Source organism: Hippichthys cyanospilos, chromosome 14 (genome assembly GCF_059441005.1).
Source record: "Hippichthys cyanospilos isolate Australia breed blue-spotted pipefish chromosome 14, RoL_Hcya_1.0, whole genome shotgun sequence".
Classification (NCBI taxonomy): domain Eukaryota; kingdom Metazoa; phylum Chordata; class Actinopteri; order Syngnathiformes; family Syngnathidae; genus Hippichthys; species Hippichthys cyanospilos.
The window spans coordinates 8,969,628-8,983,633 of record NC_142382.1 but is presented as its reverse complement, the minus strand read 5'-3'; the positions used below and the strand labels follow the sequence as shown (position 1 = coordinate 8,983,633).

At 37.7% G+C, this 14,006-nt stretch overlaps 1 protein-coding gene across 1 annotated transcript in view; it reads left to right on the top strand.

Moving 5' to 3' along the window:
• Window positions 1-1,328: 1,328 nt before the first annotated feature.
• rnf144aa (ring finger protein 144aa) overlaps window positions 1,329-14,006 on the top strand; it is a 30,296-nt gene continuing 17,618 nt past the window's right edge. The window contains exons 1-2 of the mRNA XM_088433624.1: window positions 1,329-1,446; window positions 1,856-1,927. The gene's annotated coding sequence lies outside the window, so the exon portion shown is untranslated. The remainder of the gene's footprint in view (window positions 1,447-1,855; window positions 1,928-14,006) is intronic.

Here is a 14,006-nt window from a genome sequence, read left to right as displayed (position 1 = left end):
GAGGAGTTGTATTTACACACACATACACACGCACTCATTAAATATCTCCACAGACTTGTGGAAGATGTTGCCAGTTACCAAAGCAGCTGATTGACTGATTGACAGTTAATTCTACTGAGTAGTCCAACTATTAAGATTTTTTTTTTTTTTTTACACAGGACCATGTAGCTTTGAATAATTTTATTTCCCTAATAAATCATACCACCATTTAAAACGTCATAGTTTTCTTGAGTTAGCCTTGTGCAAGGAAACAAAGTGTCCCCTTTCAACCCACTCATCCATCCATTAAAACATATAAAGGTATCTAGTGAAAGCAGACTTCCGCCACTGGCAGAGCCAGAGAGCAGCCTCGGGTTGCCAGTACCGCCCTTGAAATTGGACACTCCAGATGCCACTCATCATTGGTGACATTATATGGCAACCAGGCAGTGTATTTTATAGTATGTTAGATTAGGCCTCTCTTTCGCATATACAGTATGCAGTCAAATCTATGTATTAGCACCCTCTACTGGTAAAAGGGTTGTACAACTTTTTACAGAAGATTACCTTCACTGTCCCGTGGGTCAAATACAGTAGATGTCAAGAATAATACATTTAACATGAGCAACATGACATTTGTAAGTGACGCCTGCTAACATTTTTAATACATAAGTTTCAAATGAATTGTCATCGATTCTCTAAATTTTAAAGATAATAACTAAATATTTTCAAAATGTTGCAACTTGCAACCGTTATGTAGACACAAAAAATCACGTTCAAATGAATTGAACAACTGATGGCAGGCTATGACCAAGCCATGTGAAGGAAATGTTACAGATGTTAAAATTGTGTTATCATTCATCTCAAATAATTGAAAATTATTATTGAAATGCAGGCTGGGTCAAAGATTCTGACTAAATATTTGAAAATCATGGATCTGATGATATGAAAACATCCAATGTATTTATTTATGAATGAAGAAAGACCAATTAAAGAGATCGTGCTAAAAGACAATTTAGAAAAAAAGAGCATATCTATTTATTTATCTGACGTGTTTGAAAACTTGTGTAATTCAATAGAGTAAGTGCGTATATGTGTGCACGCGCGCGTGTGTGCGTGTAGTTGTGTGTATGCATGTGTGTGCACGCGTGAGTGTACGTGCGTGCATGCGCACGTGTGTAATTTTTGTTCAATATGAAAAACGGTATTTGTTGACACCGTGTGAGGGACGGTCCCTCATTTGATGCCATTCGATACTGCCACGTGACCACAAGACAAGCGTAGGTGGTGCAGTGGCTATGGTTGACCTACAGAGGGCGGTGTGGTTGGTTTAAAAATAGCTGCCAAGTGTTTGCTGTAAGCGTCCTCTAAGCAGCAAACAGGAAACCTCTCCGGCACACCGACTATGGCGTCCCAGCAGTGTGCTCAATTCCTACTGAGGTTGGCAGCATCAGGCGACCGCTAAAGGTAAAAGCACCGCCTCCTCCCCCACGTTTCCTCCTTCCCTTTTTAAGCACCAGGACAGACGTTTGCATGTTGCAGACATTGCGCACTCTTTCTTAACGGAACCGAGAGAAGCGCCGCTGTTGCTCCCGTCGTTGTTTTCACAAAAAAGAAGAAAAGCCTGCCTCGCAAGAATAGCACTGTTAGGAGGATTCTAATCTATATTCCAAGAGTAACTGCATTTTAAAGAGCTGTTGTGTTAGTTTTGTTATGCGGTGCCGATGTTCATCAACCGAGTACACAAGGACCATGGATGGGCATCAGCCCGCCTGAAATAACCCCACAAAAACCTTGTCTCAGTCGCTTGACTGGACGCCGTTTTTTTACATTTTCTTTTCTTTTTCTTTTTTTTTTGTTGCTAAATCCGATTCAGGAGATCATCTTCACGTTCCCCTCCACCACCTCCTCCTTTCACCATCACGACGGCGTCATCCCAGGGAGCCAGGTAAGGTGTGCTTGCCTCATAACAGCAGTGTGGCTCATGTAGAACTGCAATGTTTTCATCATCCAAGCCCTTCATCTCAACAACCATGGCGATGTTTATTGAGAGTATGTTGCTGGTGCTCCCTCACATCAAACGTTTTTTCTTAGGCTGGAAAGGTCATTTTAAGTGCATTTAAGGCACTTCGTGAGTTGCGTTAGATTTTAACATATCAGCAAATCGTATTTAATTCGTTTTAATGGCGTGAGGGGAAGGGTTTATTTTCCTTTTTTAAATTAAGCGTAAATCAATTGGACATATCTTATGTTTTTATTTTGCTATTTTTCTTATAATTGTCATCAGTGAGAGTTTTCCAGCAGACAAGCCAGAAATCAAACAGAGATGCCACATGATCAATCTTCTGCAGTTGATGAAATAAATGTGTCTAATGATACCACTGCAAATTTAATTCTAATATTTAATAAATTAGACGTAGATGGCTCGGCACTGTTTAATTTTGTTTTCCTATCCCTCAAAATATATTTCCTAGTTAATAGGTACACTGCTTTGGTGGGGGACAAAAATCACAGGGTGTACTTTATTTAATTAAAAAAAGAAAAGTTAATTTCCTTTCCATTTTAAATTAAACTAGTGGCTTACTCGCTCGGGGTGAATTCACATGATAGACATCCCCATGAAAAGCAGGATTGACGGCTTCACATTCCAGTAGCCAGGGATATGTGTGCACATGACTGCTGCCTCATCTTGTTGTCCTTTACCTCCTTTTTTCGTAAAGCAGCCTACGCACAACATGATACATAATCTTAGCCAATTCTTACAACGTGAGAGACCCCACCGCTTCAGTCGTAACTGTTTTCAAACCAGACTGCCGAGAAAAGCAAAGAAGAAAAAGTAGTAGTGATGAGAGGAGGGAGGAATAGTGGTGGTGGGAGAATATTAAAAGAAGTTGAAGCAGTTTGCTGTTTCCTTATCTTATGACTAGATTTTATTTTTAACATAACTTGCTGCTCCTCCATGTGTCCAACAGGGCTGGGGCAAAAATGTCGACCAAGTCGGGTAAGCCGACTTTTTAAGAATAGGTCTCCTCAAAATATCCACCTCAAAGCTACATCGGAATCTTGTTTGTGCCACTATTATTTACATGGACATTTCTTGCAGACATACACAGTGTTTCAATGACGGCAAGTTAGTGTTGGTGTTTGTTGATTCTATGGGTAATCACGTTTGATAATGCTAATCGCAATTGCTAACTAGTTAGCATAGGCACATTTTGATTGAAGGAAATTAATGACTATTAATTACACATACTCAGAATTAAACAAAAAACAAAACTAAGTGAGGAGCTATAGCCAATCTCTTCAACTCATGTTAAACCCTTGTGGATTCTAAAAAATAATAAATTAACATCAATGGAAATCATTAATGCGATGGAGAGAAAATGCTCAAATTTGGCCCTATTGCATGCTTGAGTAGTCTGCTAACGTCAAAATGATTTAAATAGACACTGTTGCAATATATTTTTGACGACACCCAAAGGTCCACCCTTGTTAACGTGACATGTTATATAATCCACCCTTATTTTATGCTATTGATTCTTCCAGCTACTTTTATTCGGGGTAATAACCGATAGCACTTTTCTGGCATGCTGTATTCAGACACACCGTCATCGTGATGGCAGTCTTTGTTGTGGCCAAGTGTTCTTGAACGCTCCTGTGTGAAAATCAAATGCACCAAGCCCCTCTTTGCTACAAATAAGGAAAAAAAGATGGCCCACACAAAACAGAAACACCCGGCGGCTATCGACTCCGCTCCCACAGGAAAGGCAAGTTTACTTAAGACTGAGGAGGAGGAAAGTTGTGATGCTCGAAAAACTGCATGTGAATCCTAAAGGATGACACGTGGTAACAATACAAGCATGAATCGACATACGCTAGATACGGAATGTAAATGAGACACAAGGTCTTCATACAAAAAAACAAACAAACACGTTTTTTTCAGTTTAACATACACTAATATCATTTTAGGCATGAAGAGGAAGGTTACACCCAAAATAACAATGGTGGACCACAGCATTGTTTTTCTGTTTGTAACTATGACTATTCTCCAGCAAAGTCTACAGTATGTTTATTTTAGTGCCCAGTACTCAAAACAGCTGGGTGGTACCCACGACTAACTCCAATTTGCCATCTAAACAGAAAAATAAGTAACAGAACAGATCGTAAACAGTTCGGAAGCAATTTCAAATTTACTGTGACTATTTTATTGCAGGATCATATTGTGAAAAGTGAACTTAGTCCCCATACTGGCAAAGTTAGCGTGATGATAAATATTTGCTTGGCTGTAATAATCAATATGTCTGTGGTAGTACCTCTCAAAAGTAAGGATGATTATCTTTGTAAGGGCAAATCCAAGTGATGCAGTAAAGAAATCTCCAATCTTATTGCCACTATTTTCACGTATTCATCTGAATCAAAATAATAAAAATTATAGACTGACAGACTTACTGAAATTCTGACTACATGTCCAAGAGTTTTAAAACTACAGAATATCTGTAATTGTAAATAATTCACAATTTTTTTGGGCCCAGCACCGGTGACTGACCTGCTGCCCATTGTATTCGTCGTTTATGTGTTTTTTTTTTTTTATGTTTTTTTTTTTTTTTTTTTTTTTTACAAATTCCAAGGAGTATCCCAGTATAACGTTTTTCAGATATGCTGCCAATTTTTCTGCCGAGTCTGATTCCGGTATCACTCTAATTCAATATCAACAGGAATGATCCATACCTTTATTTATTTTTCAGTGTGAATTGTAAGAAGAGACTTGATCGAGTGATACTATTTAAACAAAAAACATGAACCCGCAACAGTAGGCATGAAAAAATATGACCCATTTATTCCAGACATATGGGTTAAATAAATGTAACCTCAACTATAAGAGCCTACTGCACTTTAATAAAATAAATACATAATTAAATAGACCCTGAGAATAACCCCGATAAGCACAATGGAACCAAATTATACTCTTGAGGACTTCAGTATGTTAAGAATCTTTCATTTATTTATTTATTTTCATTCAGGTTATGGAAGGAACAACAGATGCTGAGACAAAAAAATAAATAAAACACAATATTATCCCCTGTCTCACTGCTTTATGTTCCACAGCTTTTGGATCTAGACCAATATAATCCAATATTGTTTTTGTTGGGCTGAAACTGGATTTATAACCGATATCAATGGAGGATACCCCTACACTTTACACTCTTACCTGGGCAACATTAGTGCACCGACCCAATGTTTTATATCCCGTGAGTGGTTCTGAAATATCTACCACATCTATCACAGTCTGACAGTTAACATGAGGATAACAATCTGGATTGGTCCCAAATAGGTTAAATATAACATCAGCTTTGCGCAAGTAGTTGACTCACTGTTTACATGAATTAACCTACATTTTTTTTTTTGGGACATGCTTTTGTTTGCCGTAACCATAATATGTTTTTGAGACCTATTTTAAAAAGAACTTTAGACATAAATGGATGGGGTTGAGCACTATACGTTAGACATCATTAAAACACTCTTTGTAAGAAATTGACTCACATGCTCTAGTCTCTTTATTTTGTTGTTGCACGTACGGTGTAGTAAGCCAAGGTAATGAGGCAGTGCAGTGTCCTTGTTGTTATGTTGACCTCACAGTGTGAGTTTCAATGTTCTCTCCATGTGTGAGATAGCTCCTGCTAGCTGTATTGAAAATGGAGATATGAAAGCTGACACTCATCTACCCTCTATCGATTACCAATACAGTATACAGAGTTTTTTTTTAAATTGTATTTTTATTTTTTTTTAAACCAAACAATCATAGTACCAACTGCCATTACACGCTTTGGACAATTGTATGTTTCTTATTTTTTCTTTGCATGACTGTTCCTCATTGTAACGAAGCAAAGCCCGGAAAGGAATGCTTGGATGAGTTTGTTGTGAAAGAATGTCACTTGATCCCTGAGAGCAACCCTATCAAGTACACACAAAAATTCCCAGGCACATGCTAAAGGTTTTGAAAGAATCTTTTTCGAAGAGCCCCTACTCTATATGTCCTTCATTTCCCTTTGTTTTTACTTTAGGAGCAAAGGCACACATTTTACATGAATAAAATGGTTTGACATACACCATATTTCAGTATGAATATTGAAACATTATGTGGACAGTTAGCCTTTGGAACGTGTCAATTAATGTCTTATACAATTAAAGATTTGGGTCCAAGAGGAAGCACAAAAAATCTGCAGTGTAACTTTAGGGCAGACTAATGACAATGTAATGGGTGGGTATACTTAAAATGTATCTTATCCTATAACAGGAGAAAATAACAGTCACGGCAGCTGAACATCAGTGAATGTCCAAATATATGGCCAATAGAACTAATCCGGATGAATGACTAATAATTTCACGACAAATTGCATGAAACTGGGTTATTATACGACATTTGTGCTGCATCCCTTCTGCCCTTGCATCCCAATACTTACCCATATTGGCTTACTGTATGGGTCTGCAGGTAAATTGTTCTAAAAATAACAGTTAAAGCCATTTCTGGACCATGTTTTTGATTGGAGGTTTACTTGAGAAGAAAAGCCTCGCCTATAAATTGTTCTGCACCATTCATGAAGTGAAGCCATTTCTAATGTAATCGAAATTGAGTTTTTACAACAAGAAGGGGGAAAAAAAAAAACGAGGACATTCTAAATATGTTTTGCCACTTCCACTCACCGTGCCAAAAACTCTTTTGCAAGTGGTTTGGAACGAAATGACAGAGATTTTGGATGAGGAGATAAATATAAATGTTTCGCCCCAGCCAAGTTCAGCTACGAACCGAGTTTTGTGTTCACGATTCCTCTCGATTGGGAATATGCCAGCCCGTAGCTCTTACAGCGTGCGCGTCTATCACTGAACTCTGCCGCCTACACTTCAGAAGAGAACAGAGGGCGTCCAGACTTGCACTAGCGTCATTTGGCAATGAATAACCACAGTAGAAATAGATGAGTCAAGAGGTGGGCATAAATCTGGGAGTGTCAGCGGGTAGGAGTTGGTGCAACCCAGCACGAGTCGATACCTACACAGGGTTAGAAAACATTTGAATTGCTTCTTATCAAATAAATGCATGTTATAAACTATGTTTACTATGCCATTGATCCACCAAAAACTTGAGGCTAGTGAACATCTGGTTTATTTATTGCCTTTTTTTAAATTCCTGCTGATGAACTTTAGCCATTATAAAACTTTTATTTGCTGTACAGTGCTGCCAATGTTTTATGTAACATGTCAACAAAGTAATGGGGATATAAGTGTAGATATAAGTTAATAGTAATACAAAATATTAAAACGTGCTCATCTGTTACTCACACAACTCACTTTATGTACTAATATATATATATATATATATATATATATATATATATATATATATATATATATAATCTATCTAATATATATATATAATATATATATATAACTATAATATATATATATATATATATATATATATATATATATATATATATATATATATATATAATTACACAATAATATATAAAATCCCCTGCTTCTTATATTGTCAAAAGCATTTTTATATAGCCGCTATAAAGTTTGGTTTGCCTTCTCTCTCAAGTAAGAAGGCGGAGGAAAAGGGAGTTCTCTTTGCTAATCTTAGAAAAATACCTTAGACTTGGAAAGGTAAGGGACTGAAGCTTTATCTGGTTATCAGAGCACTTTCGGTCGGTCATTCTGATAACAAATTCCGCCGTGTTTTCCTCAGGGTATCGTTTTAACAGTGTTCCCTGCACTTGCCAAGGGAACTCACTACTTTTTATCCTTGTTTTTGTTGTTGATTTTAAAACAAGAATAGTGTATGACAAACGGTTATATAGTTGTCAAAACCTCTGTAAATACACATTTAGGCTATCTATGCTTAGGCTTGAAACTGTATCAGTCAAATTATCGTTCAATCAGAAAAAAAATGGGGTTTGTTAAATGGCCATTTGCTTGAGTGTTTGTTTACATTCATCATCAACATTTACCACGACTAATTCCTAGTTCATTTTGCATGTCATATCCATTCATTCGTGCGTGCTACTTGATTTCGTTTTTAGTGATGCTCAGCCGTAAGTAGCAATAACGCGAATGCTAATCATTGTTTGGCTAACCGCGATCATCTATGCCAGGAGTCGGCAACCTGCAGCTCCGGAGCTGCATGCGGCTCTTTAGTGTGACCCTAGTGGCTCCATGGAGATATTTAAAATATATGTATAAAAAAATGGAAAAGATGTGGCTGAGATACTTTTCATTTTAATGATTTACAAACATATCACATACATTTTTAGTGTTTTCCAAAGCTGAAAAAATGATTCAGTATACAATTTAAGCGTTTGTCTGGAACACCACTTTTAACGCCTACTGGCAGCCGACGTTTGTTTTTAAAAGATGCCAGAATGTGTTTGGAACACAACTTTTTACGCCTGACGCGGACTATTGTTCCAAACGGCGTCTGGCACTTTGCAAAATAAACATCAGTCGCTGCAGGGCGTCTAGAGCCGCTTTTTTCAATGCCACCCAGGAAACAACTGCGCGTAAAAAACGGCATCCTAAATTGGTACGGCGTAACTCAAATCAAACACAGAGTAGCGTTGTGTGATTGGAAGATTGCCTACATGTTTGCTTTTTAATGATGTTGAAAAGCTGTCTGAAAACCTACAGAAAAAAAAATCACTAATATTGTCTATTGTGATGGATTTTTGGAAAAAAAGTTCGTCAGATTTTTTTTTTGTGACAGGCCTAGCTGTGTCTGAGTTTTGAATTACAATTAATGGTGACCTAAAGTAAATAAAAATATTACATTAATATCTGACTGTGCAACTAATAGTTTAATAGTCGATAGTTTGTCTAAAGGCTGGGCAGTATGGCTCGAAATGATTACTAACCTCACCCAATCATAACGGATGAGTAAGATTTTTATTGATTTTAATGGAATAAACCAAAAGAACATTTGTTCGCAGGCCTCATTAATTCAAAGATAATTCCTGTGCACACTGTTTAAGTGATTTGAAATAGGTTTTAATGTTAATTTAACACTTATGTGCAAAACGTTATCTTATTCATAAGTTATGCATAACTTTTCTAAATGCCACAGTTAAGTATTTAATGAATATATGAAACTGATCTTTTAAACAACCCATTCAGCATTCTGCCACTTTTTTTTAAAAATCTCGGATTTAGCAATTTTAGCCAATATTAATATTGTCAATTTTTATAATGACAATGTAATATGATTAAACTGCCCAGCCCCAGTTTGTTTCCAGAGAACTGTGGCACATCTCACACCAACATTCTGCGGAATTCAATTCACTGAGTTTTGCGTCATCCTGCGAATGACCACACATGGAAGAAAACCTCCATAGTGGAAGTAATAACAGATCTTAGCACCGTTCTGCTTTTTTTGTGCTAGTGGATAATAGATTTCACTTTTTTTTTTTTTGGTCAGCCACACAGACGTCAGCCTTTCACAGTTGTTTCCCTTCCACTCGTCTATCCTTTGTGTTTGTAAAAACAAAGTCAGCAGGATGTGAGCACATTTCCTCCTGCAGTGGGAACACCATTCTAGGTTTGCTTTACTATGAAGCAGGTGACATGCAGGCAAGTCAAGAAAATCATTTTAGGTGATGTTGCAGCTCTTTGCAAAATGTTGCAATACCAGATGATTAGGTTGTGATTGCATTTTCTAACAACAACCAGACAATTATATGAAACACTTTTGTTTCCTGCTATTGCTTAATGTTTCTGCCCTCTAGTTTGATTGGGGAAGTGCATTTTAATGAATTCTCACCGTATGTGTGCACGAAACTTTGTAAACATAATTGCATTTATGGCCAAACAATGAAGGAGCTAAAGTGGTGAAGGTCATTAAAATTCTACACAGCCGTAAGGCATTTTCTTCCTCTCTCAGACAGCATGAATGCAGGCATTATTGGTTTTTCGTCTTCTGCATTCACTGACTTGACCTTATGTTAATTTACTAGTTATTATATAATGAACGCTTAAGGGGAATGTGGGGTTTGGTATTGTCAGTTTCATGACAGTATTTTTTCATTCACTTTGTAACTTTGTAAAAAAGGCAGCAAAACAATGATTATTAAAAAAAAAAATGGATGAACTAAAGCAGCACATGCGATTCAGATGCCAGACTCACACCACCACCCAATCACAATCTCCTCATCTTTTGTCTATCAGAAATGAGGAGAACCCTGCAAAGGATTAACTCCCGCAGTTCTGCAGGTTCGGACAATATCTTAGGGCGGGTGCTGAGAAACCCACCAGCTGAGTGAGGTGCAAACAGATATTTTCAACACTTTGCTCTAGGTAGTCTCTGCCCCAACCTGCCTAAAAAAATTGTCTATCTTTGAATATAGGTTTGAATTACTGTCAGCCCATAACCCTCACTTCAATAGTCATGGAGTGTTTTTAGAAGCTGACGCAAATCAAAAATGAAATCGACGTCATTGTGGTGTGGAATACGCCTGCAGGAAGAACCGCTCCGCTGATGACTATATCTCATTAGTGGTACCCCCACCTACAAAGCAGGAATTCATACATTTTCCTGTACTTCCCGGATTTCCTCTCTGCCCTGAAAACCATCATCTCACATAACCTGATGCCAGAGCTTTGGCTGAGTCTAATACTGTGGAACTGGGTCCTGGACTTCCTGGCCAACAGATCACAGATTGTCACAACATCATTTCTCCTCTGTCAGACTCAGCAATGGTGCTCCGCAGGGCTGTGTGCTGAGCCCCCTTGTCGATCACAGTGTGAACTTCACATGACCGACCTATTACTATTATGTGAAATTCCAGTGCTGCCATTCAGAGAAGGTTTGTGGATCGACACAGTGGTTGTGGAATGCATCACAAACAATGATTAGTAGAAATCCAGGAAAGTGGTAGAATATCTTGTGGACAGTTTCAAAGAACACATCAGATTGAAGACCGTAAAGATGGTGGTAGACTTCATATTCTTTTCCTTGCACATTGGAGAACCAGTAGTGGAAGTGGTTCTCAAAGCTCAAGTACCTTAGGATACACTTTTCAAAAACTTCACCAGAAGTTGTATCTACTTTCTCTGGAAGCTGCAATATGCTGGACTGGGGAGCTGTACATTGGAAATGTTCCACAGATATGTGACACAGAACATCCTCAGCAGTATTACGAAGTGGCAAAGCAGTCACTTGGCTACAGAAAGGACCTCATTAGGATACGCCTCTTTTAGTCTGCACATTAACAGGCTGGAATCCCTCTAATATAGGGGATTAAAGCCGGTATGATACCTGTCACGAATTAAAGGATGATGGCAAAGACACAAACTGCAAGGTGTTTATAGGATGTCCCTTAAATCCCGTTCAGGCTTAAAAGACATTAACCTCTTTTGAATCGAGAGCATTAATTCAGTGGATTTACACAGTTTGCATGTTTTTCAAGGAAACTAAAGTAACCTCAAAGATATTTTTATGTTTATCTTCAGTAGTCCCCATGTGGCATTAGCATTATCATCTGTCACTGCATTTTAGTAACTGTTAATTAATGCGCATGTTAAAATCATCTCTCGTATATTTTATTTATGTTGTTCTCCGTTCACTTCATTATGATAACTCTGGGATAGCATCTAGAGGTCATTTTTGCAGTTGCTATTATTTCAAATTATCAGTTTTTCTTATGGGGTAATGTTTTTTTTTTTTTTTAATTGCTTCAAAGAATGAAACATTTGGAAATCCATGTCAAGGTCAACATTTTTTAAAATGGCCTCGTTATCAGAATGTAAACATTGTTGGTATTTTTTTAGGACCTTTTGAAGACATCACTGCAAATACAACATTCCTGTTTTTCTAGGTCATTGTTGTTCAAACTTGCCCTCAAAGATCCTTTTTTTATAAATATTGCGTAACCAATAGAGGGCTGACAAAAACATGAACTGTCATACCTTTGGACCCTCGCTTGATCAGATGTATATGTAAGTTGCTTATGTACAGTATGCATTATTACTTTCAAGGGAGTACATTTCTTAGATTCATTAATCACAACATTTTCATAATTAACTATGCGAATTAAAAAACAGATTCTCCATCACAGGAAGAAGAAGCAGATTTTGGGAACGCTATGGTGGGCTCTCCTGTCTCTGGGGTTGAAGTCACTGAGGTAGTTTGAAACCCTCTCATTGGCAAAGCCAAAGGGTTAAATCAGAACGTTCCTAAAGGCTCAGGATTTTGTAGGGCTGTCCTGGTCTACAAGATTCTACAACATGCCGTGGACATTGGAGAAAGTGCCTCTGAATTGGCTGACTAGGGTTATGGTCCCTTCTTATACGAAGGGGGACCAAAGAGTGTATACATACAGATGGATTACACTCCTCAGTCTCCCTGGTAAGTTCTATTCAGGATTGCTGGATCCTTCAGGAGTTTGAATGTGAAATTCAGGAAGAGAAGTGTGGTTTTTGACCCTGCTGTGGCACAGTGTCTTAGAGTGTGCTCGGGTGTTCTGCAAATTAGTCCAAACGTGTCGTGTGGATTTGGAGAAAGTGTTCAACTGTGTCTCGGAGAGTTCTGTGGGGGTTGCTTTGATTGTTCTTGTTACCAAACCCCCTGACACGGGCTGTATGACCAATGTCTGAGTTTGGCTCACGTTGCCGAGAGAAAGTCGGATTTGTTTCCAGTGGGGGTTGCACTCAGCTAAGATTGTCCTTTTCCATCGAGTCTTCTCATAACTAGGGTTTTTGACATCACGGACAAATGTGTATTTTTGCAAATGAATCTGGATAATGTAGATTTGGACATTTCGTCTTTATCACTAAAAGGCAAAGCAGAAAAGCTACATTATGACTTAAGAAAAGCCTATAGCCCCAACTAATCGGCAATGTAGGGTGCGTCTGTGCTGTGAAGAAAAAAAGAATGGAAGGAACAGGGAATGCTTGCAATTGACGTCATAGTCATCTGTGCTTATTACAGACCTTGAACTCACCCACATCGTTACATATAACATTCTATGGAGTTAGTTTTTTTTCCGCCCTGAAATTGAGTCTTCTTTTTCGCTTGTGGAGACTGGCTCATATTAGACCTTTTGAAATGAGATATTAGACCTTTGTGAGATTGTAATATGCTCTTATGATGCGATTTATAACAGGGTATTTACTGTAGTAGTACATGAGCAAGATACGTTAGAATACTGTTGTTCTCGCACATTGGATCAAAAATGATTAATTTAAAAATTAAACTTGCTCTCAGACAGACCCAGGACAAGAAAATATTTTCAGTCAGAAATGTTGAAATGATTGGTCAATTCAGTTTTACAATATCACTGGGAAAGTAAACTACAAGGCTCGTAAGAAGTAATCACAAAGTTTGATACAGAGGCTATTATGGAAAAAAATAATACATCAATGAGAATGTGCTTCTTTTTTATGTTGCTCCCAAGAGAAATCATCCCTCATCCCATCATGTTGTTATGCAATAGGTTGTTGTGCATTTTTGTGGCTCTTTCTAATGGCTATGGAGCCACAGTCACATGAATGCTCCCTCAATCAGCTAAACAATGAGTGGATTCCCTTCAGACTGAATGAACGTTCAACCCGATTCATGACACTGCACACGCTAGGATGCCTGCGTTTCAATCCTTAGAAGCAAAGAAGCTTAGAAGAAAATATTGGGAAAATTTCACAAATGACGTTAACTGTCATTGAAAAGCATCAATCAAATGCTTTTATGTAATAACGAAAACATACTTAGAATTGATTTGTGCACCCTTAAAAGGAGCACTTTAAAAAGTAATTAGCTTAAGTCAGGTGCCTTTTAGAAAAATTATATATATATGTACTGTATATGTATCTATATATAGACAATTACCTATTCACCTCTGTAAGATTCTGTTTGGAAACATGCAATTGCACATGCTTTGAAAATGCAAGGGATAATGGACTGTCTCATTAATAATGCAGCACTGGAATTACACTGCACCACCTTTTCTATGTGAATCCAATTGTTAGTTATGTCTTTATGTCTC